This window comes from Phaenicophaeus curvirostris, chromosome 1 (assembly GCF_032191515.1).
Source record: "Phaenicophaeus curvirostris isolate KB17595 chromosome 1, BPBGC_Pcur_1.0, whole genome shotgun sequence".
In the NCBI taxonomy this organism is placed as follows: Eukaryota; Metazoa; Chordata; class Aves; order Cuculiformes; family Cuculidae; genus Phaenicophaeus; species Phaenicophaeus curvirostris.
The window spans coordinates 180,334,429-180,348,662 of NC_091392.1; the positions used below are offsets into that span (position 1 = coordinate 180,334,429).

General features: G+C 41.9%; 1 long non-coding RNA gene across 1 annotated transcript in view; it reads left to right on the forward strand.

Moving 5' to 3' along the window:
- The window catches only part of LOC138734324 (uncharacterized), a 118,856-nt gene extending 106,107 nt beyond the window's left edge, over positions 1-12,749 (forward strand). Inside the window, exons 4-5 of the long non-coding RNA XR_011339553.1 lie at positions 10,110-10,265; positions 12,188-12,749. This is a non-coding gene — a long non-coding RNA (uncharacterized lncRNA). The remainder of the gene's footprint in view (positions 1-10,109; positions 10,266-12,187) is intronic.
- Positions 12,750-14,234: the final 1,485 nt, after the last annotated feature.

Below are 14,234 nucleotides of genomic sequence, written 5' to 3' on the forward strand. Positions count from 1 at the left end.
TCTATATCTATATCTATATCTATATCTATATCTATATCTATATCTATATCTATATCTATATCTATATCTATATCTATATCTATATATCTGCATCTGTATCTATCATATAGAAGCTGAATACTGTCATCATGCTATAGAGTTGAAGCTCTCCTCAACTTTTGGTACTCTTCTGCTTGACCTAATAATCTCACAGTTATGGGTTAAAGCCATGTATTGAGGGAAAAAACAGTGAAAAATCTAAAGAGCCTTAAAGCTTTTATGCTGCCCCATTGCTCCATATTCCTTGTTAGGTGTGCTGATCTGCATTTGACTACCTTAAAACATTCTTTATTGCTCCCAAGCCACTGGTGAAAAGTAAGCTCAACATTTACAGTGTAGCTCTGATCATTGCAGAGTTCTGGGTTAGATGCATCCTTTTGGAAATTTTGTCCACCGATAACTACTTTTGGATACGTCATTTAGCCAGCACTTGGTTCAGTTACTGCAGCCCTTACTAACTGTGTATAATGCTAATTTTAGGGAGCTGAATACACTCTAGAACTTGTTGTGCACTTCAGCTGGACACTTAGCAACCTAATAAACACTAGTTTGACTTCATTCTTTGGATGCCAAAACCTTTCCCTGTGAAACTGTACTGATTACCAGTATTATATTTTTGTGTTCCCATCCTTTGGTAATAGAATCGCCCATTAGCTACCTGTGAATGTTGCCCAGGATTATCATAGAGCAAGCCAGATTTTGGCTAACTGTGCCAAATGGTTTGCCCTTTCTGTATTTTGACACTTTGATACTGGGGCATAGCTCCAGCATTCAAAGATGCATCAAAATTGAATATAGGTCGGCCAATTACTGCCTTAAGCAGAAGTCTAAGAAATTTTGTGTGTACAAAGAATCATAGAATGGTTTGGGTTGAAAGCGACCTTAAAGATCATCTAGTTCCAATCCCCTGTCATGGGCAGGGACACCTTCCACCAGCCCAGGCTGCCCAAGGCCCCATCCAACCTGACCTTGAACACCTCCAGGGTTGGGGCAGCCACAGCTTCTCTGGGCAACCTGTGCCAGGGCCTCACCAACCTCACTGTGAAAAATTTCTTCCTTATGTCTAAATCTTCCCCCTTCCAATTTAAAGCCATCCCTCCTTGTCCTATCACTACATGCCCTTGTAAAAGTCCCTCCCCAGCTTTCTTTTAAACCCCCTTCAGGTACTGGAAGGTCGCTATAAGGTCTCCTCAGAGCCTTCTCTTCTCCAGGCTGAAGATGCCCAACTCTCTCAGCCTGTCCTCATAGCAGAAGTGCCCCAGCCCTCTGATCATCTTTGTGGCCCTCCTTTGGACCTGTTCCAACAGGTCCGTATCCTTCTTATATTGAGGATTTCAGAACTGGACACAATACTTCAGATGAGGTCTCACAAGAGTGGAATAAAAGGGCAGAATCACCTCCCTCAACCTGCTGGACACACTTCTTTTGAGGCAGCCCAGGACACTGTTGGCCTTCTGGACTGCGAACACACATTGCTGGCTCATGTCAAGCTTCTCATCAACCAGCACTCCCAAGTCCTTCTTTGCAGAGCAGCTCTCAATCACATCATCCCCTGAACTATGGATTGTCCCTAAACAGATGTAGAACCTTACTCTTGTCCTTGTTGGATCTCATGAGGTTCCTAGAGGCCCACTTCTCCAGCTTGTCCAGCTCCTTCTGGATGACATCCAGTCCTTCTGGTGTGATAACTGCACCACTTAACTTGGTGTCATCTGCAAACTTGCTGAAGATGCAGTGACTCTTGCTGTCTATATCATCAATGAAAATATTAAACACCAGTTGTCACAAGTTTCCATATGGACATCAAATTATATACTCTATGGGCCTCATATGAAAATTATTATCTTTAGTATATCTTCAACATCTTTCTCATTGTGATGGAGTTATCATATTCAGGTGATATGAATACAGTATTCACATTTCACTGTGCTTTCCAAATATAGGCCATAACTAAATATCCAACACTTTTGCCACCTTGCAAATTTTTCTGCAATTCAGATATAATCTAAAATTAATTTTTAAATATAGCAAGGGTGTATGTGTTTCCTAAGTAACTTTTGCTGTTATTATTTGGGATATTCTATCCTGATGTCTTTCGACTTCTTTATCAGTTTTCCATGCTTCAGTTTTTAGTTTACATTAATTGCTCTCTTCGTTCCTCACCTTTCTAACTTCATCTTTCCCTTCACCAAGATGGCCTTGTAATCGATGTAATTATCTTTCTTGATTATGACATCATGCCTTTGGCTATCTAAGAAACTCCATTCACTATTTACATTGCTGTTTCTTAGTTTTGAATCTCTGGTTAGTTTTGCTTCTAATTTTCATTTTTGCTTGGAAAGATCCATAGTATTGAATAAGTTTTATATACCTAGCTATGTCTCTATAAAACTGTGTTTAAATAGGCTAATGCTTGAAACCAGCTATTTTTGGACTATGTTGATCTCCTTTTTATCAAAGTTGCAGTTTACTTATAATAACATATAAAACCAGAGTTGTATTCTGTCGAGACATTCCTATTAGAGTAATGTTTTAAAGAAATCCTATTTATGCCTTGCTATTGGATGTGGAGGGATTTCTTGTCTCCATCTGCCAAACTGGAGCCCTCATACTAGCTGTCCTGTTCTGCAGTTTGACTCCGTGGTCCTTCAGAAAACTTCACCTCTTTCTGACAACTCATTGCTGGCTGCTTGTTTTACGGGATTTGTCACCCAAGACATGCTCATGAGGGTTTTTTGTTTGGTTTTGTTTGTATTTTTTAACTCTTGCTCAGATATTTTCTGAAAATGTGAATGTGCTATTCAAGATATTCCTGTGGGATGAGGGCTGACCCAGGCCAGGAGGAGCTGAGTGAAGACAACTTTGCAGCTCCTCCTCCCTCCCTCTTTTGGGCCCCTTCAGAATCATTTCAGTGAAGCAGTTAAACACTTTTCCTGCAATCTCTGCTATGACATTTAGTTCATCCTTCATATTTATTGGGCTATATGAGAGCTCCCCTATATGAATAATGAGAATAAATACCCCATGCAGAGTCCTGAATACAAATTTCCACACTGACTTGCATCTTCACTTATCATTCTTTTTTGTTATAAACTGTAAAAAGTGCCCAGATCTGAATTGTGAGCAGTTCCCCTCCTGCTACTTCAAAAGAGCATATTATTCATGTAATGAACAGGCTTAGTGCCGGACTTGACAAAACACTGGGAAATGCACTGTTGGGCAGAATTCTGAACTGGCAGGGAAGTGGACTGGGTGACCTAATAGGGCTCTTTCATCTCCAGTTACTTATGATTTTAAATGCTAATTAAAACCTCACTAGCTAGTGGGGAAGGACATCACAGCCAATTCAAATAACTTCTGTTAAAAACGTTCCTTCTGTTTAATTTTTCCACTTGCCCACTTCATTTTATACACATATCAGTTTAAAACACCCTTAATTACAAAAGTGCCCAGCTATAAAACTGCAGGACAAACAAACAAAGCCATTTACACGTAGCAGCTTATAAAATGTGCAAAGGCCAGGAAAGAAATTATTTGGCTTTATTAAGGAAAAAGAAAGTAATTTCTCTAGTACTGTCCGGGTCTCCAGGTGTGCTAGGGTATGATTGTGCTCTCAGCTCACATTACACCTGAACTATCCCTCAGGTTTCACCAGATCAGGACACTGACATATGTCTAGTGGGGACATTTTTACCTTAATTAATCAACCTTCAAACTTCTGATGAGCAACTGCTTCAGCTCGATGGTTTACCAGAGGAGTGCAGCCCCAAACTGGTGGCTTTAGGCTCTTGTTCACATGTGTTGGATGCGTAGGATGTGGGCAGATGGTGGAGGCTCAGTTTCTCCTGTGGCCTAGGAGGATGACGAGGGATCAGGGTGCCCAGCAAAGCCTTGCTGGCCAGAACTGCTGGGTCATTGCCTGGAAGTGACATCTGGGTCTGGTGTCAGCCCAGTGATGGACACTGCAGTAGCGAAAAACAGGTGTGTGCTCTCATGGGCTTGTGGTTCCTCAAGGTGTCAAAGCACCCCAGAAACTAGAGAAGACTCTTGCAGAAAACCTGTCAAAACCTGCAATATTACATGGGGGCACTACAGCTGTTAGAGGCATCAACATGGAAATGAACAGAATCACAGCATAATTTTGCATGGACAGGACCTCTGAAGGTCGTGTGGTCTGACTTCTGGTCAAGTAGGGCTGGTTTTGAAGTCCAGCTCAGTTAGACCAGGTTGCTCTGGGCCATATCCTGTCGAATTCTGAATGTCTCCAAAATCTCTCTGGGCAATCTGTGTCAATGTCAGACCACTTCATGGTGAAACTTTAATCCTTGATATCCAAATAAATTTTGCAGTGTGTTGCTACAGTGTCATCTTTTCACTGTGTACCTCTGAGAATAGTAAAAAAATAACAAGGTAAATAATAGTAAAAAATAACAAGTTATATAATAATAAAAAAAATCAAAGCAGTAATACGTAATAATAAACATAAAATAAAATAGCTCAGACAACCTGTTTACTACATGGAAATGTTCTATTTAAAGAGAAATGTCCCTGAGTGGTTGTTATCACTGCAGTGACACACTATCTAACAACAGTGTGGAAGTATTTACATTCATTTTACTAAAGATGATATCAAAATCATGTGAGATGAGTTAAGAAATAATATAGGAGATTACAACTGATCACAGTTAATAATTAACTTTTATTTTCAAGAATGACAACTCCCTTGAGTCCATGGTAATGTTCAGCATTTTAACAAATTGTTGTCCAAATATGAAAGTATTAGTTTTAAAAACTGACCTCAAGATGCAATTTTTTTGCATGTCTTTTCATCATGCACTCAGTTGTGTAAATCGCTCTCAGCTCGTTGTATAGAAAACAGGCTCCATGAATGACCCCCAGAACTAATCATTACTTCACAATGAGTTGAGGTTGTTCAGCAATGGTTCATACTTCTGAAGATAGTTAATGTCAATCTAGCCCTGGCGACCAGCTCGTGGATCCACACAGGGAGAAGGAAAATAGGAGCACAGCAGTGCTAGTTGTGGTGTGCTGCCAAAGACCAACAGGATAAATGGGCTAGGGTCTTTGTGAAATGTCAGAACTAAAAAAGAGGTAAAAAGCCAAAGTTCCAACCCCAGGACAAGAATTGTTACATTTTCCGCAAAAAGAAAAAATGGAAAAGTATTTGGGCTTAACTCAAATAATATAGTTGGCTGCACAATGTAATCTTTGTATTGGAGATCATTCACTTCTGTATTTAACAGGCTTTGGGTTTTTTTGTTTTTTTTTTGTTGAGCTTTTTTTAAAAAAAATTTGGTCAAATTTGAAACAGTGAATGCTGTTCTGAAAAAAGTCATCACTTATAACACTTATAAGCCTTTTATTCCCAGCAGAAACTGGATTAGCCAAATTCAACCCAAATTCATTTTTGCTCTTCTGAAACAAATCTACATCTTGCCAGAAGGAAATATTACCTGGCTCTTAAAAGGAAATCCCAAAGAAAGTGGGACATATGGAATGGGTGTCCTATAAAATAATTTTCAGACAGAGATGTTTATGGAGAAGTGGATTATGTAGTGAATATGTATGGAGAGCCTTCATTTGCTGGAGCAACTGTTGACTGTGGTTGAAGACTGAGGCCAAATTACTGAGGTAAAGTTAAACCTTGTGTTACTCGTTAACGAAATAAAAATCTTACAGTAGGCTAGTGAGTGTTGCACAGGTCTGGACAGGATGTTTGCTGATTTGTGAAAGCAGTAGAGGAACTCCAAGAGGGTGGGCAACGTGAATGAATTGAGCAAAAATAGGTGGTAGCAGATGCCAGTCACGTGCAGACTGGAGGATATGCAAGGTGAGCAGCAAAGCCAGTTGGACAATAGAAAACACTTAAGATGGTAGTGGTTTGTGGCTGAAGACAGCACCATTGTCTTATGTGTGGGGACATGATGCTGATGCTGGGTCCAGACTAATGTTTTTGCACCATCGCAGACTCCCTAAAAGTCATCTTCAGCAAAGCATTTATGATTAACACACTAAGAGTGGAGGGTCCCCGACTGAGTAGAACCCACACTGGTCTACAAAGCCCAGGAGCTCTTCAGTGCAGAGGGTCTTTCAGACTACCAGGGTGAGCTGGTTGGGTTGTCTTGGCACAGAAAGGGTTCTTCAGGCCATCAGGTGGAATGGCAGGGGCATTTTGGTGGCAAGGTCCTTCAGACCATTGAGACAGTAGGGAAGAGTTGTCCAGCAGGAGGTATCTTAGTGTCTAAGCACTGTGATGGGTGCTGCTGCTGATTTCCTTAAGATAGCATTCTTTACCTTGAGGGGTGTGCATTTGGTGGCCTTCCCAAGTAACCTGTGCGGGTTACTTCAATGGTGAATTCAGTAAAGGCTGTACTCTCATATTGATGGGGCTGAACTCATATAAGTTTCTTTGACAGCAGAAAGATTATGCGTCAAAGCTACGGAACACTTAGGGGTACACTTGAAAAACTGAGTGTTTTTGCTCAAGAAGATATTTTAAGATAAAAAAAGAAAATGGAGAAGGCTGTTTTTTTTTAGAGAGATATAATTATTATGAAAGATATGGAAAATAAACATGCCCTGAGGTCTGCTGTGTATGCACAGGCCCCCAGCCAAACAGTGGTCCACAGGAGTGAGCTGTATCTTACAGCTTGTTACATGCAATTAATTTATATTTTGATTTTCTCTCCTTCTTGACTATTTCTTTTAACATTGCTTGTAACAATTCTATATTGCAATTCAGAACGGACCATGAACTTAATGCCTTCTTTGCCTCATTCTTAATAGTAAGGAAACCCTGGAGGTATTTAAGGCCAGGTTGGATGGGGCCTTGAGTAACCTGATCTAGTGGGATACCCCTTGCCCATGGCAGGGGGGTTGGAACTAGATGATCTTTAAGATCCCTTCCAACCCAAACTATTCTATGATTCTATGACTCTATGAAAGTTGTTCCCTGTGTGTACATCCCCAGGAGCTAAAGGAGCAGATAAAAACTCCCATGATCCAAGAGGAAGTGGTTAGAGACCTGCTTGGCCAATTAGATACTCACAAGTCCATGGGGCTGGATGGGATCCATCCAAGAGTACTGACAGAGCTGGTGGATGTGCTTGCCAAACCCCTTTCCATCATCTTCCAGCGATCCTGGCTGACTGGGGAAGTTCCACTTGACTGGAGGCTGACTGGTGTTACTCCCATTTACAGGAAGGGTAGCAGGGAGGATCTAGGAAACTACAGGCCTGTCAGTCTGACCTCAGTGCTGAGGAAAGTCATGGAACAGGTGATCTTGAGTGCAATCATGAAGCACATGCAAGATAACTGGGTGATCAGTCCCAGTCAACACGGGTTTGTGATACGCAGATCTTGTCAAACTAACCTGATCTCCTTCTATGACAAGGTGACTGGCTTACTGGATGAGGGGAAGGCTGTGGATGTAGTCTTCTTTGACTTTTGACACAGTCTCTCACAGCATTCTGCTTAGGAAACTGGCTGCCACTGGCCTGGATGGGCACACACTCTTCTGTGTGGAAAACTGGTTGAATGGCTGGGCCCAGAGAGTTGTAGTAAATAGAGTTAACTCCAGCTGGAGGCCAGTTACAAGTGGTGTCCCCAGGGCTCAGTGCTGGGTCCAGTCCTGTTCAATGTCTTTATCAATGACCTGGATGCAGGCATTGAGTGCACCCTGAGCAAGTTTGCAGATGACACTAAGCTGGGTGGAAGTGTTGATCTGCTGGAGGGTAGGGAGGCTCTGCAAAGGGATCTGAACAGGCTGGACCGCTGGGCAGAGTCAAATGCCATGAGGTTTAACAAGGCCAAATGCCGGGTCCTGCACTTGGGGCACAACAACCCTATGCAGTGCTACAGACTAGGAGAAGTATGGCTGGAAAGCTGCCTGGAGGAGAGGGACGTGGGGGTGTTGGTTGACAGCGACTGAACATGAGCCAGCAGTGTGCCCAGGTGGCCAAGAAGGCCAATGGCATCTTGGTTTGTATCAGAAACGGCATGGACAGAAGGTCCAGGCAAGTTATTCGGCTCCTGTACTCAGCACTGGTGAGACTGCTCCTCGAATACTGTGTTCAGTTCTGGGCCCCTCACCACAAGAAGGATGTTGAGGCTCTGGAGCGTGTCCAGAGAAGAGCGACGAAGCCGGTGAAGGGGCTGGAGAACAGGTCTTACGAGGAGCGGCTGAGGGAGCTGGGGTTGTTTAGCCTTGAGAAGAGGAGGCTGAGGGGAGACCTCATTGCTCTCTATAACTACCTGAAAAGAGGTTGTAGAGAGGAGGGAACTGACCCCTTCTCCCAAGTGACAGGGGACAGGACAAGAGGGAATGACCTCAAGCTACTCCAGGGGAGGTTCATACTAGATATCAGAAAGTAATTTTTTACAGAAAGGGTCATCAGGCACTGGAACAAGCTGCCCAGGGAGGTGGTTGAGTCATCATCCCTGGAAGTATTTAAAAGATGGGTAGACGAGGTGCTCAGGGACATGATTTAGTGGCAGATAGGAATGGTTGGACTTGATTATCGAAGAGGTCTTCTCCAACCTGGTGATTCTATATTTCTATGTACTTGCATTTTTGCAGTAGCCTGTATATATAAACTGCCACAGTTTAGCATTGTTGGCCAAGAAATGTCTGGTTCTTCATAGTTTTTTAGTCTTTAGTTATATTCAAAGTGCAAAATTCATGCATATTCTGAACAGGAGTAGGATTATCAAATTGGCAGTTACCTGTTAAATGAAGCTATGTTTCAAGGAGAGCCAGACTGGAAAGAAGTTTGTATTAGACAGTATTCTCAAGAAAAAAATTTGTTTTTCACTTTATTCTGTTTGTAGTCTTTTTGGATGGATTATAATTGCCATTCTCATAAAAGAGTTTCTCTTCTTAACAGATTCTGGGTCAAGTCATTAATATCAACTGTGTGGTGATGGCCAACTTCTATAGAAATATGGAAGTCGGAAATTCAATCAAAAGTAAACATTTCTTCTTTTCCAGGATGTGGGCAAAATCGTATGGGTGAAATAGAGCTGAAGGGCAAGAAATATTTACATTTTTTGGCGTGTCCCTCCAATATATCCATTGATTTATGTCAGGAAGGCAGCAGAATATGTTCCCATGACTGTACAAGCTCATAGAGGAAAAGGAGAACATTTTCATTTTAATGAAAAGAAAAAGAATTAACCCTAACTGGTGAGGGTTTAATGCTATTGAATAGTCCGGAGTGGTAGGAATCACACAGGTTCTCTTGAGAGTTTTGTGCACTTTTGTTTTAAAGTTCAGTTTGGATGTTGGGTTGGACAGAGAAGCTGACACGTTTTAATATTGGTTCTGTTTGGCTCCAAATCAAGACACGTCTGAGACTCTGCTCATCTCTCACACAGACCAGGATGTGTAACATTACCCTGACAGATGTGGGAAGAAATATCTCTTGGAGCAATTTTTTCAAATTTTCCAACAAGAAATCGAGCTGTTTTGAAAATAGATATTACCTAAAGAGAGAAAGCCCTTCAGAGACAGTTGTCTTCAGGGGCCAATAGGCTAGGCAGCTACTTGCTAGCTGAATCTCTACCCACTGCAGGTGATTTGACACGGAAAGGAGAAAGACCTACCTTTTGTTTTAAAAGGTACTTTTGGTGCTCCCATACTGCATGTCTCTGACTTCACAGCTTCACAGTGGCCACTTGAGTTGATCTTGGACTGAGAGACAGTCTATATTATGTCTGGGACAACTGGGCATACCCCAACAAAAATAGCTCTGACACGTTTTTAAAGTGTTTTACTAGAGGGCAGGGGATTTAAAGGAGGGAGAAGGGTTGATTTGGTCCAGAGAAATGCTCTTTTACAGCCTGCAGCCAGCTGGATGCTTGATGGGCTGCTTCAAATTGGAAAGGAGGGAATAAAATAATTATCCTTCCCTAAAAATTGAAGGTCCTAAACTGATTTCACTTAGCTTCCATTCTAAATGGAGTGACTTATGATTTACAGCAAGGTGAGATCACAATCAGGCCTGAGATCTTGGTGTTTTTTTTTTTTTTAAGGCTATTTTCATCTCTAGATGTCATGGACCTTTCTGGGTCCCATCTGTTCAGGGGTGTCTACAGCATTACTCCACAGACAAGGTATTTTTCTGGGCAGACATTTCATTCCACTGATTATTCACCAGCCTTAGTGATACTGAACCTATGCAGTCTACTTGACTTCATATTTTGGGGTAAGTTGGCTAGTGTGTGCTTTTCCATGGGCTTAAAAAAAGATTTTTAGTGGTAGTGCTTGCTAAAAGAGCCAGATTTCTGGCTCTGCAAAGCAGCTTGCTCTGTTGTAACACATTGCTATAGATCTGGAAGTTTTCTTTATGTTGCTGTCATGTCTGAGGTTTGATATGGAAAGGACTGTTTGTGGAGAAAAAAAAAAAAGATAAATCAATTATCAATTTTCTGCCTCTTCTCTGAGACTGCTGACTTGTGCTTTAATTCCAGCAGCTCTTTACTGATAGTTGATGCCCCACTGGAAAACAACTGTCCTTTGGGAAGTATCATTTGCCCAGAACAAAATCAACTCAAGTAGCCATTCCACAAACAGCTTTCAGGAGGTGCTTCCTATGTCAGATTTATTTATCTCTTTCCTTCATATTGCCCAAAGTGCAGTGCAGTAGGACTGTGCTGGGGAATGAAATGTCTGAGAGTACATTGGAGAGATATGCAGAGATGCAGGGGTAGAGGGATGTGCATGACTGCTAACTAAGGTCCCTTGGAAAACTGTTTTTTCACTCCCTTTTATACAGCTTTTACAGAAAGCAATCAGACCAGACACTTGTATCACAACAGCTGCAAGCCCATGTATCACATTAACAACTATAGCTGCCTCTTGTTATCTAGGCAGCTCATGGTGGTTGAAGTACAGCTCCAATCTGTGTCAGTGGATGTACTTAATTATGTATGGATCCACCCTGGGCAAGGGTTGTCTTAGCTTGGAAGTTTTTGTGTGCATCCTTGCCCCTCTGTGATCAGCTGGCAGACCACTCTCTGCCAACTACAGCTGAAGTCAAAAGCTCAGAGATGCAAATGAGCAGCTGAGGGTATAGTTGTTTAAAGAGAAATTATGGTAGGATTTAGGTGCCCAAATCCTACATGAGGATCCTCAAAACTTGTACCTTGTTCTTTACTATTGGAAGTACTATTGCTGTTACTATTACTTCACTGGATTTTCAGTGCATCCCAGGGTGCTGCTGTGTTTGCCTAGAAGTATTCCCTTCTTCTCAGGGCTGGGTAGTGTGGTGCCTGTTTCACCACTCAAAACAAGAGGTGTTCCTTTGGATGTTAAGAGGACTGTGGTCTCTGATAAGTGTGCTGGGAGGCTGCACAGTTCATTTCCACCAGCCCTGAAGTGATCTGTGCATACAGCTTCCCACTTTGCACACAAAACCTCCACCTCTGTTGGTGCAGGAGACTGTCAACAAGTGTCCTCCGTCTTCCCTGATCAGGCTATAGGAAGTAGCGTGAGAGCTTTTGTGTCACAGAAGAAGGGTGATTCTTCCTGTAGCCTGGGGATTTGATCGCTCAGCTGGAGTTTCAGGGCTCTGGAATGACTTACTCCTTTGGCATTATGTGATTATTGGTTAAAATGTATGAACTGTTTGGAAACGGGGAGCACACTGTGAAGGTTTCTGTATTTGTTTTTAGCATTAGCCATCAGAGGTATCTATGGGTGGGATTCATCTATTCTAACTGCAGCTGTCTATGTCTGAGCAGAGCAGAGGTGGATATAGATATTGCCAGACACAGCAATGAGATTTACCAGATGCACGGGGTGACACGCACCGTTATGCCCATGCACAGATCAGAGTAAGTGAGGAGAAACAGACCTTCTCTGTATTTCTGTTCTCTGCTTGTTACTGGATAATTGCCAGGTATGTTCACACAATTAATTCTGAGTTAATGCAGTAGAACAACCTCCTTCAGTCTAGCAACCACCCCACCCTTCAGTAAGAAAAAGAAAACCTGAAAAACCTACTGCCATCTTGTGTTCTGCTGGTGTTTACCAGTTGGAAGGGGATAAGGAAGAGAGAGATAAAATATTCAATATTTAGACACACAATATGATGCTGTTTTACCAAAACCTGTAATTTTACTGCAGGAGTGATAAACAGGTTCATCAGAAGAAATGGGGACCCTTAGGATGATCCTCATGGGAGCTGACAGCAACAGGGAACCAGCTGACCCATATCTCCTGGCAAAAACTTGTGAACTTACTGGCTGCATGGAAAAATGTGACTATTCTGCTTTGCAGGCACACTGTTTTGCAATAGTTTTGCAGACTACTCTCAACTGTGGTGTGGATCCCAATCAAGTGTGGGATGCACATTGAGTGACAGCAGAGCAAAAGACTTTTTTTTTGAAAGCAACAGTTCAGGAGTTGATCTGGATGAAGTTCTGTATTGTGTTTTCCTGCTGAAAATGCACTTTTAAGTCATTAAAATTTTCTGAGAGGGAGAGGAGAAAAACAATAAAAACATTTTGACTCAATATTTGAAAAAAAATATTTCATTTGTTTTTTGTTTTCAGATTTCTATTTTTAGAGGTTCACTTAGCCTTAATTAAAAAATAATAAAGTACTTCCCCTTCCTCTTTCCACTCCCCAGGAAAACAAAAAGCTTTGTATTTACTTTTGTTTGAAATAAACCTTTTGTTAGACTGAAGTTTCAAAGTGCTTTGTTTTGGGTGGGGACACTGTAAATTATTTGGTTTTGGTCAATCCCAAACAATTTTTTGGCCAGTGAGACGAAAAAGAAAACCAATCACTTGCTTAGTTTTTGTCATGAGTTTGAGTCCTGGTGCTGCAAGCATGCAAAAAAATGTTCTGCGTTGTGTTTCAGTAGGACATAAGTGTCTTCAGTGGCAACTTAGCCAAACTTCTCCTAAGAAGGAAGAGTATTTGTTGAACATTTGTGGGGAATCAGACAGAGCTGCATGCAGTAAAAAGTACATTCTTCCCTTTGAGTCTTTTGAGGTCTACAGCCTGAGGCAGCTTCAGGAGATCCTCTGTTGTGTGTTGGATGAACAGGCAACACCGGCTGGGACCAGTCCCAGCCTGACTTCAGTGAAAACAAACCTCAGAAAGTAGCAGTGAAAGTGAGCAGATCAGCTCAAGGTTGATAAGAGAATGATTCAGATGTAGGGGTTAATTTGCCTTATGGTTAGAAATTACAGTGAAAGCAGTTTTTTGTACGGCTCAGGCCATACAATGACTTTTTTGCATTTAATATTCATTCATTATTCTGGTATGGTACACAATGCCACATTTTGAGCTTGGAGGCAACTGGGCCATGTTCTTCTTTGGAAAGGTGCCTAAATGGTCTTGCTTTAACTCACAAACATGGCTCGTCATGGACAAATTTGGTGCACACATGCATTTCCTATGACTTCAAGGTGTCCTGCAGTGACAGGAAACAAGCATAATGCGTTTCAATGGTGATTTGAAGAAAAGCTGAAGAAATACAGGGGTCCCTTGTTTGTTAACACTAAACTAAAACTAGTGCAGTATGCGTGGTATTGGAGACAGCTGAGTTATCCCTGCAGAATTAAAGCGAAAAATGCCTGTGGATTGTCATACTATACATATGTTCAGCATCAATATTTAAAGCTGAGATAGTAAAAACATTTTGCAGAACTGCACAGACGGAGAGAGGGGAAAACTGATCATTGCATTTTGATTTGAAATACTTGTAACCCGAAACATGACTGTGCAGCTTCTAATCTGATAGAGCCTGGCACCACCTATATGCTTTATGCTGCAGGCTCAGACTTGTCTTTTAAATCACAGCCTGATCGTTAGAAATGTTTGTCACTGGAGTGCCAAGATTTCATGCTAGGTGCCCTGCTCAGCTGACGCTTGTCCATGGGATGTCCTAACCCCTTCACCTGTCTCCTGCCACCCTGTACCATCCATCAGCAGCCCCTGTCTCCACCTGCTTCCAAAGTCAGTTCCTGTTTGCCCGTGACCTCTTTACAGCACGCTAGCAAAATTTAAGACAGGTGAGGACCTTGTCTTAGCTATTTATGGCTTAAGCGGAAGAAAGATGTGAGAATTTTCTTTTTTTGAATGTCAGTTGTCCCAAATGGCTGCAGATGTGTAAATACATGTAAGTATTCCACTTCCTCAAAGGTCTGTTTTCTTCTACAGA